This window comes from Amblyomma maculatum, chromosome 1 (assembly GCF_055883805.1).
Source record: "Amblyomma maculatum isolate TAMU_Amacu chromosome 1, ASM5588380v1, whole genome shotgun sequence".
In the NCBI taxonomy this organism is placed as follows: Eukaryota; Metazoa; Arthropoda; class Arachnida; order Ixodida; family Ixodidae; genus Amblyomma; species Amblyomma maculatum.
In genome coordinates, this window is record NC_139344.1 from 91,758,559 (window position 1) to 91,770,573 (window position 12,015).

The 12,015-nt window shown below is 44.7% G+C and overlaps 1 pseudogene across 1 annotated transcript in view; it reads left to right on the plus strand.

Moving 5' to 3' along the window:
* Positions 1-2,381, plus strand: part of LOC146203172 (thyrotropin-releasing hormone receptor pseudogene) — a 121,046-nt pseudogene extending 118,665 nt beyond the window's left edge. The window contains exon 2 of the transcript XR_014703820.1: positions 1,323-2,381. The product of XR_014703820.1 is annotated as a thyrotropin-releasing hormone receptor pseudogene (transcript). The remainder of the gene's footprint in view (positions 1-1,322) is intronic.
* The last annotated feature ends 9,634 nt before the right edge of the window (positions 2,382-12,015 follow it).

A 12,015-nucleotide genomic window follows, 5' to 3' on the forward strand; every position in this document is an offset into this window, starting at 1 on the left:
GCTTCGGTAGCGAAAAGTGGCTCAGTGTCCGAAGCCCACAGAATCAGAATAAGCCCTTATTTACCCCCGCCGGACAATGATGGGTTCAGAAGGGGTTCCGCAAGCCTCGCCCGATACTCCCTCCCGAGGGGAACCACGATTTCTAACACCTCAAACTGCGAAAAAGATTCATGCTACCATGTTCGCACAGGCCTTGATTTTCGAGCACTCTAACCAGTGTGTGTAAAGAGACGTGCCGATTGGCGGTCACAGCTTTCACAATCTTTCGAAAGAGTTCGCTTTTGAATATTGCTGCAGTCTTGGGCGAACAGACAACAAGAACATGTGTATGAAATATTACTTTATTTCGAACCATAGCTAACGCTATCACCATTGAAGAGCGCTCTTGAAGCCGTCTCGGCTTTTTTGTTTTCTCTTAATTTGACAAGGCACACCGATTTATTCGTTTTAGTGCTTATGGCTATAGAGAATTGAGCGAGCTGCATCAATTAAGTTAACCTCATGTAGTATTCGCAGTTTATTTGCGCTGGCAGATCCAACCTTATGTGTAACGGAAGGTGAGTAATTTTAACAGAGTTGACTTCGAAGGAGATTGTAGTTTTGAAGGTACGGTTCTGTTGTTAATTTCCAATAATGCTTTGGCGTGCTCATAACAGTCCTAGCTGTGCAGTGTACGGCGTGAATCCATCTCATATGCGTCCTACATTCTTTCTGCGTTTACCTATGCTCGCTTTTTCTTACAGGCAAGTGTTTTCATCGCTGAGCAATTCTGAGTTCTCAGCGTATAGTGAAGCACATTCTGCGATGAAGGATGCGGCAAAATAATGCGAGTGGTTTAATACCGTTGAATAAAACAGCTTTGCAACACATGTTAATTTTGTCATTTAAATTGGTTTCGCCTCAATTCTGTCCAGGTGCTTCACCTTAAGCGGTTTCCTTTGCGAATTCCACAGCATACGATAATCAATCCAACATTCTGTAGATGATAGCTAGGATAAATCAATGACGGTATTAAGCGTCTAACCAGTGATTGCTATCCTCATAGTGTAAATCGGAAGGAGAATATCAACAAAATGCTAGCGAAATCTGGAAGCTGTTACTGGTCTCGAAGTATGTGGTTTTGGGCTACTACGGCCCATATGGCAGCAATAAGTCTGTTGTTTTCGCAAAACCGCAGTTCCTGCAGCGCATATGATATGGTCGAAGGACTTTCTGTTGGCTTGTGCAAATGTTGAGCTTTTCTAAATAAGCTTTCAAAACCAGTCATTTGGTGGCGCTCGTAGTGACGCTTGTTTCTCTGTCTTCCCTTTTCTCTGCTGCAGGTGGTGAAGATGCTGTTCGTGGTAGTAGCCGTATTCGCCACGCTCTGGTTGCCGTACCGGGTTCTGCTGGTCTACAACTCTTTCGCCGAGAAACGCTACATGGAGCTGTGGTATCTTATGTTCTGCAAGACTATGATATTCATCAACAGCGCCATCAACCCGATCCTGTACAACGCCATGTCCATCAAGTTCCGACGCGCGTTCAAGCGCATGCTCAGCTGCCGCGGAGCGCAAGGCTCTCGAGACAGCCGTGGTGGAACCGAGCGCACTGTGGCCGGGACCTACTCGAGCGTCGTGGGCGGCGGATCAGTCCGCCTCAACCGCAGCACTATCGTCGCGCCGGCCGGCAAGGGCAGCACCAGCAAGAACGCGCTCGTAGACCAATGTCATCAGCTGGTCTAAGGCGAATGCCGCTCATGTCCCGTAGCCGCGGGAGCCTGTCACGCGGTCGGCGCAGGCGACAACGGGCCACTTTCCTGTACACACCTGGGCTTCACTTATACGTAAACCACTCTGCGCAGTACTAACATCTGCCACCGAGTACGATAGCAGCTGCCAGAAAAGAGCTTGGAACAAAAGACATTCACTGCGGAGAACTGGAATGCAAGCAATGTCGAAAGTGAACGAGGACGCGGTATGCCTCTCGCCTGCGCTTGAGCCTCATCTATACGGCGGCAGTTTGTATGGGGGACACGTTTCGCATTTTGACAGCTTAGCAACGGGATGCAAGTGGCTGCATTTGATACCGGGCCCAGTGCACAGCTCCGAGAGTGCAGCGAAAAATGTGTGAATAGACTGCATTGAAGGCAAGAGAATCAGACAAGCGTAGCACATTCCAATAACATGCACCTTCGCTCTCGGGACAGTTGCAGATAGATGCTCTGACTCCCTCGACACAGGAAAACAACTGCGAAGTGCATTCACTGACCGTTACTCAACGTCTGTGAGCCTCGACAGTTTTGTTTATGCTCTTTGTCGCCCTACGGGACGCAACCACACATTCCGCTCCAGGGCTGGATCATGAACCGCTTGGTATTTGTTCATGCTGTATTTTGTGCACCCCCCCTCCCCCCCCCCCCCTCCTTTTTTTTATGCACACCGATAGGTTTGGTGGCTTCGATGTGAAGCCAACACGCTTAAAATGTGCGGGAAATGCGATATGTCTCGTAGTTCTCATAAGGAATACTTGGTTCGTTATTTTTTCATATTACCGGGTGACAACAGAGTGTAATAGTTATAAATGGACCCCGTCTAATTGACCTGCACAATGTGACGTTCCTCTGCCAAGGTTGCACACGAGACAACATGCGCACTGTTTATTGGTGTCTATCCTTGCAAATGCCCCGCTATATCAGCGAGCGTCGTCTGAAATCAAGTGTTGCCAGTGGCAACGTGCACAGCTCCTCAAAAGGCAACACTGCCCACGCTTCATGTATACACAACGTTTCGGGAATGGACCTGGACGTCAAATGAGTTAGACTGCTACAGCTGTCCTCACTTCCCTCAACGTTTGCTTGCCCCTACTTGACTTTATTGACAAACGGAAGAACCTCAGCTTCAGTGCAGTGTAGTGCATGGCGATGACTTGTTCAAGTGGCAGGCAATCGTCAAAGGAGCTGTCTTTATCTTGTTCCCCACCATGTGATTTCCCAACGTATTATGTCCTGTGCATTTCGTAGTGGGTAGAATATCTTCGCAATGGGCGAAGTCTATCTCCCTAATCCTGGAAAACCACCTCCTCCGCAACACGTTAAGTGGACGTGCTACCCGTGCATGTACTATTAACGTCACGAGGAATGCGGAAGGAGGATGATTCGCATGTTTTTTTTTCTTTTTTTGCTCTTAGGTTGTTTTTTCAATGATCACTGTTTTGAAATGTAAGGCAATTTGCGCGCCTTCTTGTATAGATATTTCTCGGCCGGTTAGCAGAAGCAATGTTGGCAGTCTACATAATCTGGGTGCTGGCCATGTTATGCGCGATCGTAGCGCTCAGTTTGCTCAGGACACCTGAATAACGGTGTGAAGCTTTCCTCTTTTGCGCGTTTTCAGGCCTATTTCAGGAAGCCGGCCATGGTTCTTTCAGCACAACACATCCTTTGCAGAGAGGATTATTCGTGGAATGTGCGAAAATATACACGCCGAGCGGCCAGCTCATGTTTGGTACATCTGTTGTATTGTGTGTGTGACTTTCTATAGGCTTCATGTCGTCGATGCTCTCCTGAAAATATCTACAGCGCTTCGAAGCCCTTACGTCAGTCCGTTGAGCTGTTTTGAATGTATATGTCACAAGTGGTTTTCCTGAGAATGCTTACAAATTGTGGTGGCAAGGTTCTTGAGGGGTGTCGTTGGGGTCACTTTTACAAAGCAGCGAGCTTATTAAAACAACTGCACGCAATCAAAAGTAAGCTAATATTCTTAAATGCACAACATTGCTCTTAAACAGCAGCTGATACGCGTTTCTGCTTAATTGTAGCCTATAACTCAAGCTTATAGAAATGCACAATCAGTTTGCAGTCGGGAAAATGTAATGCCCTCAGCTGATGCGGCTTTATTTATTTCGGCATAGTTCGAGAGCTGTACAGGTGCTTTGTTGGTGTGAACGTTTTTGCATAGGAGCCTTTCCCACTCCTTTAGGCACAAGACTTTCGCTAAAACATATGGTGGCCTGCAGGTACGGTGGAGCAAGGTACAGCGGGCGCACAATGAAGGCGCATACCACGGTGATTCGTTAACAATACACGCAATCGCCAGAGGAGCTGTCTTTGTCTTGCTCTCCGTCATCTGAATCCCCAAACTCACTGCCCCGTTTTAAACCTCTATCCATAAGACCATCAAAGGTATCTTCTTCCATCTGGGAGAAAAAATGTGGCAGCGATATTGGTCCGTTCTTACTGAGGCAGTGTAGGTATCGAGCCCGTGGGCCGCAAGAGGGGGTGGTCACGACGAGACACTACTGAAGGGCACGACTGGTATTTAAAGTTAAGCTTGTGCATTTCATATACCTGCCTGATTGAATTACCTGTCAACGCCACTCTTCAACGTTTATAGCGCTGCCTATATAATGTGACCAAGGTAACTCCCCTTGAGAACCCTACCTGTTGTTTCTATCTGCGTTGCGCATTTTGTGACAACACTGGCTAAATATGTGTAATGTTGATGAGACGTACTTAGACTGGTTTACATTTTACTGATCTACGTGTAACCATCGGCTGCGCTTGCATATGTTGTGCCTCTCAATCCCAATTGTGGAGCTCGTTGCCTAGATACGTTATTAGAACCTTGTTTTGTTTGCCTCTTGCTTCATGTAATCAGAACAATAAGTTACTTGCGCCTACTGCTATAAGCAGACGCCACTTTACCCTTTATTTTGTAAACAAAAAAAAAAACAAATTAGTCGCAACAGGGTAAAGAGCATTTCAATGGCGACTGTCAATGATTTTTGTGCATCTCTTTAGCGTCTTTCGTGTATGTGCTATTACCTACTTCCTGTGCGCTTTTCAATGGCCAGAAACATGCATGTAACCTAATGTTTCCTCGTGTGTAAATATACAGCAGCAAAAATGCTTAATGTTTATGGAATCCAGATAGAAATCTGAGTGAGAGTGCAGTGGTTTGAAGAACAGTGAACTACTGCTTTATCGTGTTTGTACCTGCAGGAACGACAATGACTTTGTTTTATTTTTTTACTTTAAACGTTCAAACAAAGTGTGAAGAAATTTCGTTGCAATAACGGATAACTGGTCGGCAGGAAATGTCGTGCTTAGTTTCTAAAACAAGAAATTAGCACTGCTCTGAAAGTTTGATTAGCATTAAATTGCTCGTCACCTATTACTGGAAGTATTTTGTAATACTTTCCGCTTCTAGCCCTTTTCTGTTTTTAAAGGAAGCTGTATGTCCAAGAAGCGCACATATCTCTTCTCGTTTGAGCGGAACTCTGAAACGCCATTTAACTTGCTCGAAATATCAGATTTCCTGTTTGAAAACGGAAACCCGTCTGCCGGAATAAAATCTGAGGAAGAGTAAGAGCAAATTAAAGTATGTTATCACTCACACTGTAATGTTAGACTTCATCGACTGTTGCTCATTTTCGATGTAGCTGTGAAATGGACTTCAAAGACCAGCATGCCAGCAAGGTTCCCCGATCTTGATCGTTATTTATGCTAAATTTTATGGCGCTAAAGCAATTAAGGTTATGATGCGCCTTGTTCCCTGATGCGCCCAGAAGCCGGTTGTACAATACAACAAGGAAGAATGATGTTTGGTACCTAATGCAGCCATATCCAATGAAAATGCTGCCTAACCTACTGGCAGCTCTCATTTGTGGTCAGTAAGGATGCGTATCAACAGTGTCTAGAGCAATTATTACATGCACTTAGACTGAGCGTTAAAGCTCCACCCGACAGTAAACTTGTCTGGGTGTTCGAAGACGCAGCCCCGTCTATGGTAACCCAGCGTGCCTATCCACCGGCCCATGCGTTGGCTATCAGTCTACGTTGCATGTATGATAGCTGAAAACTTCTCATTAACTTTGTCAGCTAACAGATATAGGGAAATTGAGGGGCTTCATGGTTAGATACATACGAAAGGAGTTAATGGCCACTGACACAAACAGCAGAGGGCATTTTTTTTATGTTAGTCATTGTGAAGTAATAAAGCAATCGTGGAGATTAATCGATTAGGAACTCGAAGAAACAAAACACATGCCCCCGAACCCATGAGCTCCGAATATCGAACCCATCAGAACCCATGAGCTCCGAATATCGTGTTTTGTGCTCTGTTGAGTGAGCTATTGCGATAGTCGGTCATTCTTCTATTTTCTTGCCTATTTGTGTTGCATGCAACTTATCCTCGAGAGTGTTCTCCAGCGCGACCTTCCTGCTGATTAGCTTAACGAGGGCTTCGAATTTGGCAGCCGTGGTGTCGTAGGTAGCCAGGAGGTTTATCGGAGAGCTCTAACTTTCCCCGTTTGAACATGTTTCACATGACGGTTGCGGTATTACAGTATGCTCGACGTCTGCCGCTATGTAAAAGGGTGGTGCAGGCGAGCACTGTAAAGTCAGGTTGTACGAAACATAAATATCTAAGAAAGTAGGTGCTTCACCAGTTGTCACGGTAGCTCATTCGGTAGCGCATCGGACGCGATATTCGAATGTCGCGGGTTCGAATCCCACCCACAGCGTGTGGTTGTCTTTCTACTTTCCAACCGATCATTTCTACGATTTCATTACTGTTGAACATTTACCAACACCAAGCAAATATACTCCATGCTTTCCTTTATTTCTTACCTCCCTTCACATGTATTGCGAATATACTAGTATCAGTTGTAAGTGGCTTTTTACGCATCATGTGAATACGGAAGAGAAGCGAAGAAATAGGAAATGTAGCGGGGTATAATTTTATGGTGAACTATAACAGCTTGCCTGTGCTTATGTTCACAAAGTCACTCAGTGGTGTCATAAGCAGCGATATGCTATGGGGCAGAAATACAGTATGTATACGTATATTGCCCCAAGGCAATATCTCTGGCATCTGGGCTCCGTTTCTGCTCCCTCTGAAAGCTGGGTAGGTTTGTCGGCCGCAAGTTTGACTGAAAACCTATTTCCAGCAGTTTTGTAGATAGAGTCAGTAAACGTGCGAACTTCGCGTACGCTGCAATTGAAAATCCAGCAATACGGGATGCGTGCAATTTTTCCAGCTTTGCATACAAAGGTTGCAATTGCTTAAATGCACGGGATTGTGTTCAGTGCCGTCTCGTGCAACACGTGCAGATTCAAGCTAGCCGAACCCTTTCCATTTTATATCACGGTGTCTACCATCTCCAGGTGGTGACGCATACACCGGAAGAGAAGGTCTTACTCAGGCCTTCTTAATGTTCTATAGGGTGCTGGCCAAGCAAGTGGAGAGATGTGCCACGTATAGAAGCCGGGAGCAGATATGATATGACGACGAGTGTCAACACGGAAGCCTGGGAGTCGCTGACGTTGGCGAGTGGGAATTAGTTCCTGCCGACATCGTATACACGCTGCGAAGCCAGTGATTATCATTCTAGAATGAGCAGTTGTTCCCTCGCTCACATACGGTGCGAAATAATTCGCTGCCACAAAAGGCTTCAATTTCTGCACCTACTGCCGAATTGCAAGTCCTGTCAATGTAAATTTTATCAAATGCTTACATGCAGCGCTCAAAACTAGCTCAATTCATCTAGCATACTCTTGATGAAGCATGAAAATAATAAAAGTAACGCGCAGGAGCCAGTACTTGTAGCGAGAGCTTTGTTTTGGTATCTGTTGTCTTTGCGGATTGCAATGACAGCATCAACGAGTTTCGCCTGATAAGATTCGTTGATAACGACAGTATTTGCGTTGCGTTTGATGACGGGCGAACGTCGCTTTTGTAGCGATTTTTCGTAACTGCTAGGCAAGTATACATGTGACTTATGTGAATAATAAAAACAATCATGATTATTTCGAGCAAACTGCTTGTTTTTTAACTATTAATAATGTCCTTGAAGCACATACGGGGTCGTTCTTTAACTCTTTAAGCATCCTGTTTTATAAACTATGAAAGACGCGTCTGGGTATACTGTAAAGGTGTTTTCTACAGTAAGACACTCGTTAATTACCTTATAGAACCGAATGATTAGACTATTAGTTAGCTGAAATTGCGTAAACAACTTTTTTTTTGTTTTTGACTTTAAGGGATACTATTATCTTGCGAAATTTATTACCGCGAACATCAAATATGTTACTTTGTTTTTATGTTTCATAATTGGCAATGCGGTTCTTAATATCAGACGTGAAAAACACGTATATCAAAGCTTGGCGAATTTGCTGTCACGTTTGACACATTCAAAAAATGGTGTCGCTTCCATATTTTACGAATGAAATCCAGGAGCCGTTTGTGTAACTGGTGATGTAGAAGTTGGCATAATTTTAGCGACAGAAAAGGTTAACGTGAATTTGGCGCACCTACGCTATTTCATGAATGCACAGAGCGTGTAAGCCTACAAAACGAACTGTCAGATGCGTACCTGCGACTACGAAGAACGGAATCATATTGCCGAAGAAAAAAATTGAAGCAGAGAGCTCATCGCTGACATTCAGGCTCATGAGCTTCGAAATATATTTCTTCTTAAATTTGGAAATAAAATTTGCCTATACTTTTTTTTAATTCTTTGCGTAATTCTTACTCTCTGTTAAGTATATAAGCTCCAGAACGTCTTTATTGCAGTGAGAAGTATCAGCACATATAGCAGCGACGTATCTTCTGCAGGTTTTAATACCAAAATCTATCTATGTAAATAAAAGTTACAACATATCCCGCAATCGAGAGCAAATGTAAGCAAGAAATGCATTTATTACCGGTACAGCAAATTGGACAGCATGCCTATAGCATCTCTCGCTGTGTATTCTTGTCACGCCGGTAACATTCCATGCTGATGGGTGTGCACGTGAGACCAGTCGTGTATAGCTTCTGCCGGCAGGCGTATTCTGTAACGCAGCCACTCACATGGCGCTGTCGCCTCGCTCATTATGTAGCGCCAGGAATGCGCGTGCGCTGCTTAGGCTACGGGTCAGAGCGTAGACTCATTCACTTCGCACGCTTGCTCCGCCAACCACAGGACTTGGAAGACACTTCTTGACGCATGCGCTGTTCGAGCGGCAGCGCAGTTTGTATGCACACAGGGGGATTCTAGGAATATTCGAGCTTTGTTGAGCTTCTTAGCTTTCTCCATAGTTTGGGTGCCGTGGTCACCGGCGGCCCGCATCCAAAGGGGGCTGCAAGCATTTCTTGCTTAAAATCACTCGGTACTTCGAAGTGTACGCTTCACATGCTCTAAACTGAAGAGCCACGCCGAAGATGCTGATGCTGAGCGACATTAATGAATCAAAACGTTAACAGCGATTCGCGCATTATCAAGTGGGGAGTGCCGCTGTAGCAATTCTGGACGGTGCGCGGTACTCACGGTCAAGAAGGAGCTCGTGCAGGGCAGTTTAAGCTCGGCACAAAATAAACAGTGAACAAAATATTTTCGATGACGCATTCAACCCGCAGATTCGTACTAACAGCCGGATACTCAAGCAACGCACATGATGGTTTAGTGTGTGTGACAGTTATTAAATTCAATTCAATGACATTTAAAAAAATAAACACAACCATCGACAAAGTATATTTGCAGAACAGCCAACTAGTGACGGTCTCGTTCTTTAGCTTAATGTCATTTATGAACGTAGGCGGTGGGCTTCAGCCTCAGAAAAGTCTTTTTCAGATTAGCGCATTCAGGAAGACGGTGGAGATAGCACACCCGGTAATAGTATTTTTCCGACAGAATGCCAACTTTGACATTTTGACATCCTTCATCTAGCTACCAAATCATTACACTTAAATGCGTTTGGAGGCACTGCGGTTAAACAATTGTGCTATATCAGAGCTGTCCGCTGTAATCAGGATAATCAGGTCAAGGGGTTCGCGATGGCGATAAGCCATCGTGGTGAGATATTGGACTCTGAGTGAATATAAGTGAAAACCTTTCCGCCTCATTTGTAAGATGCCCGAAAACGAAAGTACGACGTTGCAGTTAAAAAAGCGGCGCTCAATATCCTCAGTAGGTGGCCAAGACTACAATCAGCCGAAGACAAAAATACCTGTTCTGTGAAACTCGAATTGAAAAGGCACAGCTTCAGTGTGCATCGGCAAAGAAAACTGCTGGAATAGGAAATCGGCGCTTCGCGCACTAACAGTGGAGCATATCGTTCGAGATCCAATTGAAATTGAGGCATAATGGCGGCTGAAGCTGCACAGACTTCAATTTCTTCAATGGAATTCGGCGCAAAACAGGAAGTAAATGCGCTCAGTATAAAACTAATCGGTGGAAGCGCTATCTGCAAAAGTGGAAGTACTAACTTACCAGTATACTAAGGCGTGAAAGAAGTCCTCACCAAACTAATGCGTCAGGTATCTGTCCGAGAGCAAAATGTATAAAAAAGATCTGTAAAGTGTGCAAAACGATGGGGACGTGAGGAAGGCGTGGCACGGACACGAGCTGCTAGAGCATTTTGCATGCACACTAGAGACAAAACTTGCCTCTTAATGGCGCAGCTTTCTTAATACTACGTACGTCACTGAAGTGATATTACAAAGTTATCAACGTTATATACAGTAAAATTCCGAGCAAGAGAAACGGAAGTCAAAACTACCGCCAAAGTGAGGGAAGTATGGGGCGGCATTCCTGAAACGGCGCCTAAATTCAAAATGGCGACGACTAAACGTTTTTACTTGAAGAAATACAGCGTAGTGTACATGATTTAAATCTTTTTTTTTTAAATCTCTGATCAGGCTTATTGGGCGGAGAGGTGCGCGCCGAGATGTAGGCGCACTGTCCTCGAGTGCTCTCTAAACGCCGCCGCCATTACGCTAGTTGATCGGTGTCAACGTTGTCTCTCCACGCGCCATCTAACGGTGTTAGCGACTGTGTTATAATTCGTTTCAGCGCCAGCTATCCCCTATAGACAACTGCCATCTGCTCTTTGTGCTGGTCAATGGGCACACTCCGCCAGCTTTTGTGCTTTGGACATGTGTGCAACTAGGCGAGTTGGCGCCGTCAGGGTGCCGATTTTGTTTGTGACATCTTAGACTGGATCCAGTGTTGTACGGGCGCGATGCGTGGTAAGGGCGTGAAGCCAGGGTGGGAGAGAGGGCCTTTTCCTGAACGACGCTGATATATAAAATTAGCAGTGAAATTAAGGGAGGGGCCTTGTATGAGTGGGGGTGCTTGCTCTGAATTATACGTGTGCTGGAACTTCAACAGTCTGACGCTGGAATAGCCGGTGTTATTATTATTTAGAAAGCACCCACAAAGTCACCAAATGTAAAGGAAAAAGTCTAGCAGTATCATTGAACAGACTTGCTTCGATAAAAGGCACGGATAAGCAACGACTCTGAAAGATGGCCATCTCCCTACTTTCTTCATTTCAAGAGAAATCGCATACTATATTTTTTTTTTTGCGAAAACATCGGTATTTATTACCTTATTTGAGTCTTCACAAATTATTTGAAGTGTGCATCCCATTTTGATGAACTCGGGGCTTCCGACTGGAATTTACGTTTAAAGTTATAATTGAATTTCTCTTTGAAGGGGAGCCGATTCATGTTAGCTTGAGGCTACAGCAGAAACTGAGCGGAGATGCTAGTGAATCTGGCATTAGGCACGAAAAACTTTTGTCGAGGTTGCATGCGTAGTTTTATGTGTGATAAAGTGTCTCCAGTAAAAGCTGAAAGACTAATTTAACTTCGCTTCGAAATTCTGCGCAGCTACACTTTTTATTTCTACGCCTCTCTTGCAGCGACCTGGAAAGCAGATGCCATGTAAAAAAAAAGAAAAAAAAAGAGAAAAAAATTTATCTAACTGCAATACACAAGTGAAACCATTGTTTTGTACATGTCGGAACTATAAAGTGACGCTAAAGTAAAAGGACACGTCGAAGCCTGTGAACGCTAATTGTCGCAGGCACAAAGACGACACGACAACTGCAAAGAATCATCTAGTGTCAATGAAAAGTGCTCTCAGTATGCCGCTTGACAACATTTATGTCCATGAAGAGTGTTGTCGAGCTGTACAATACACACTCTAAAACAGTCGATCGAAAGTTAGGCGAGGCGACTTAGGTGAGTGGTACGCATAAAAATCCGTTGT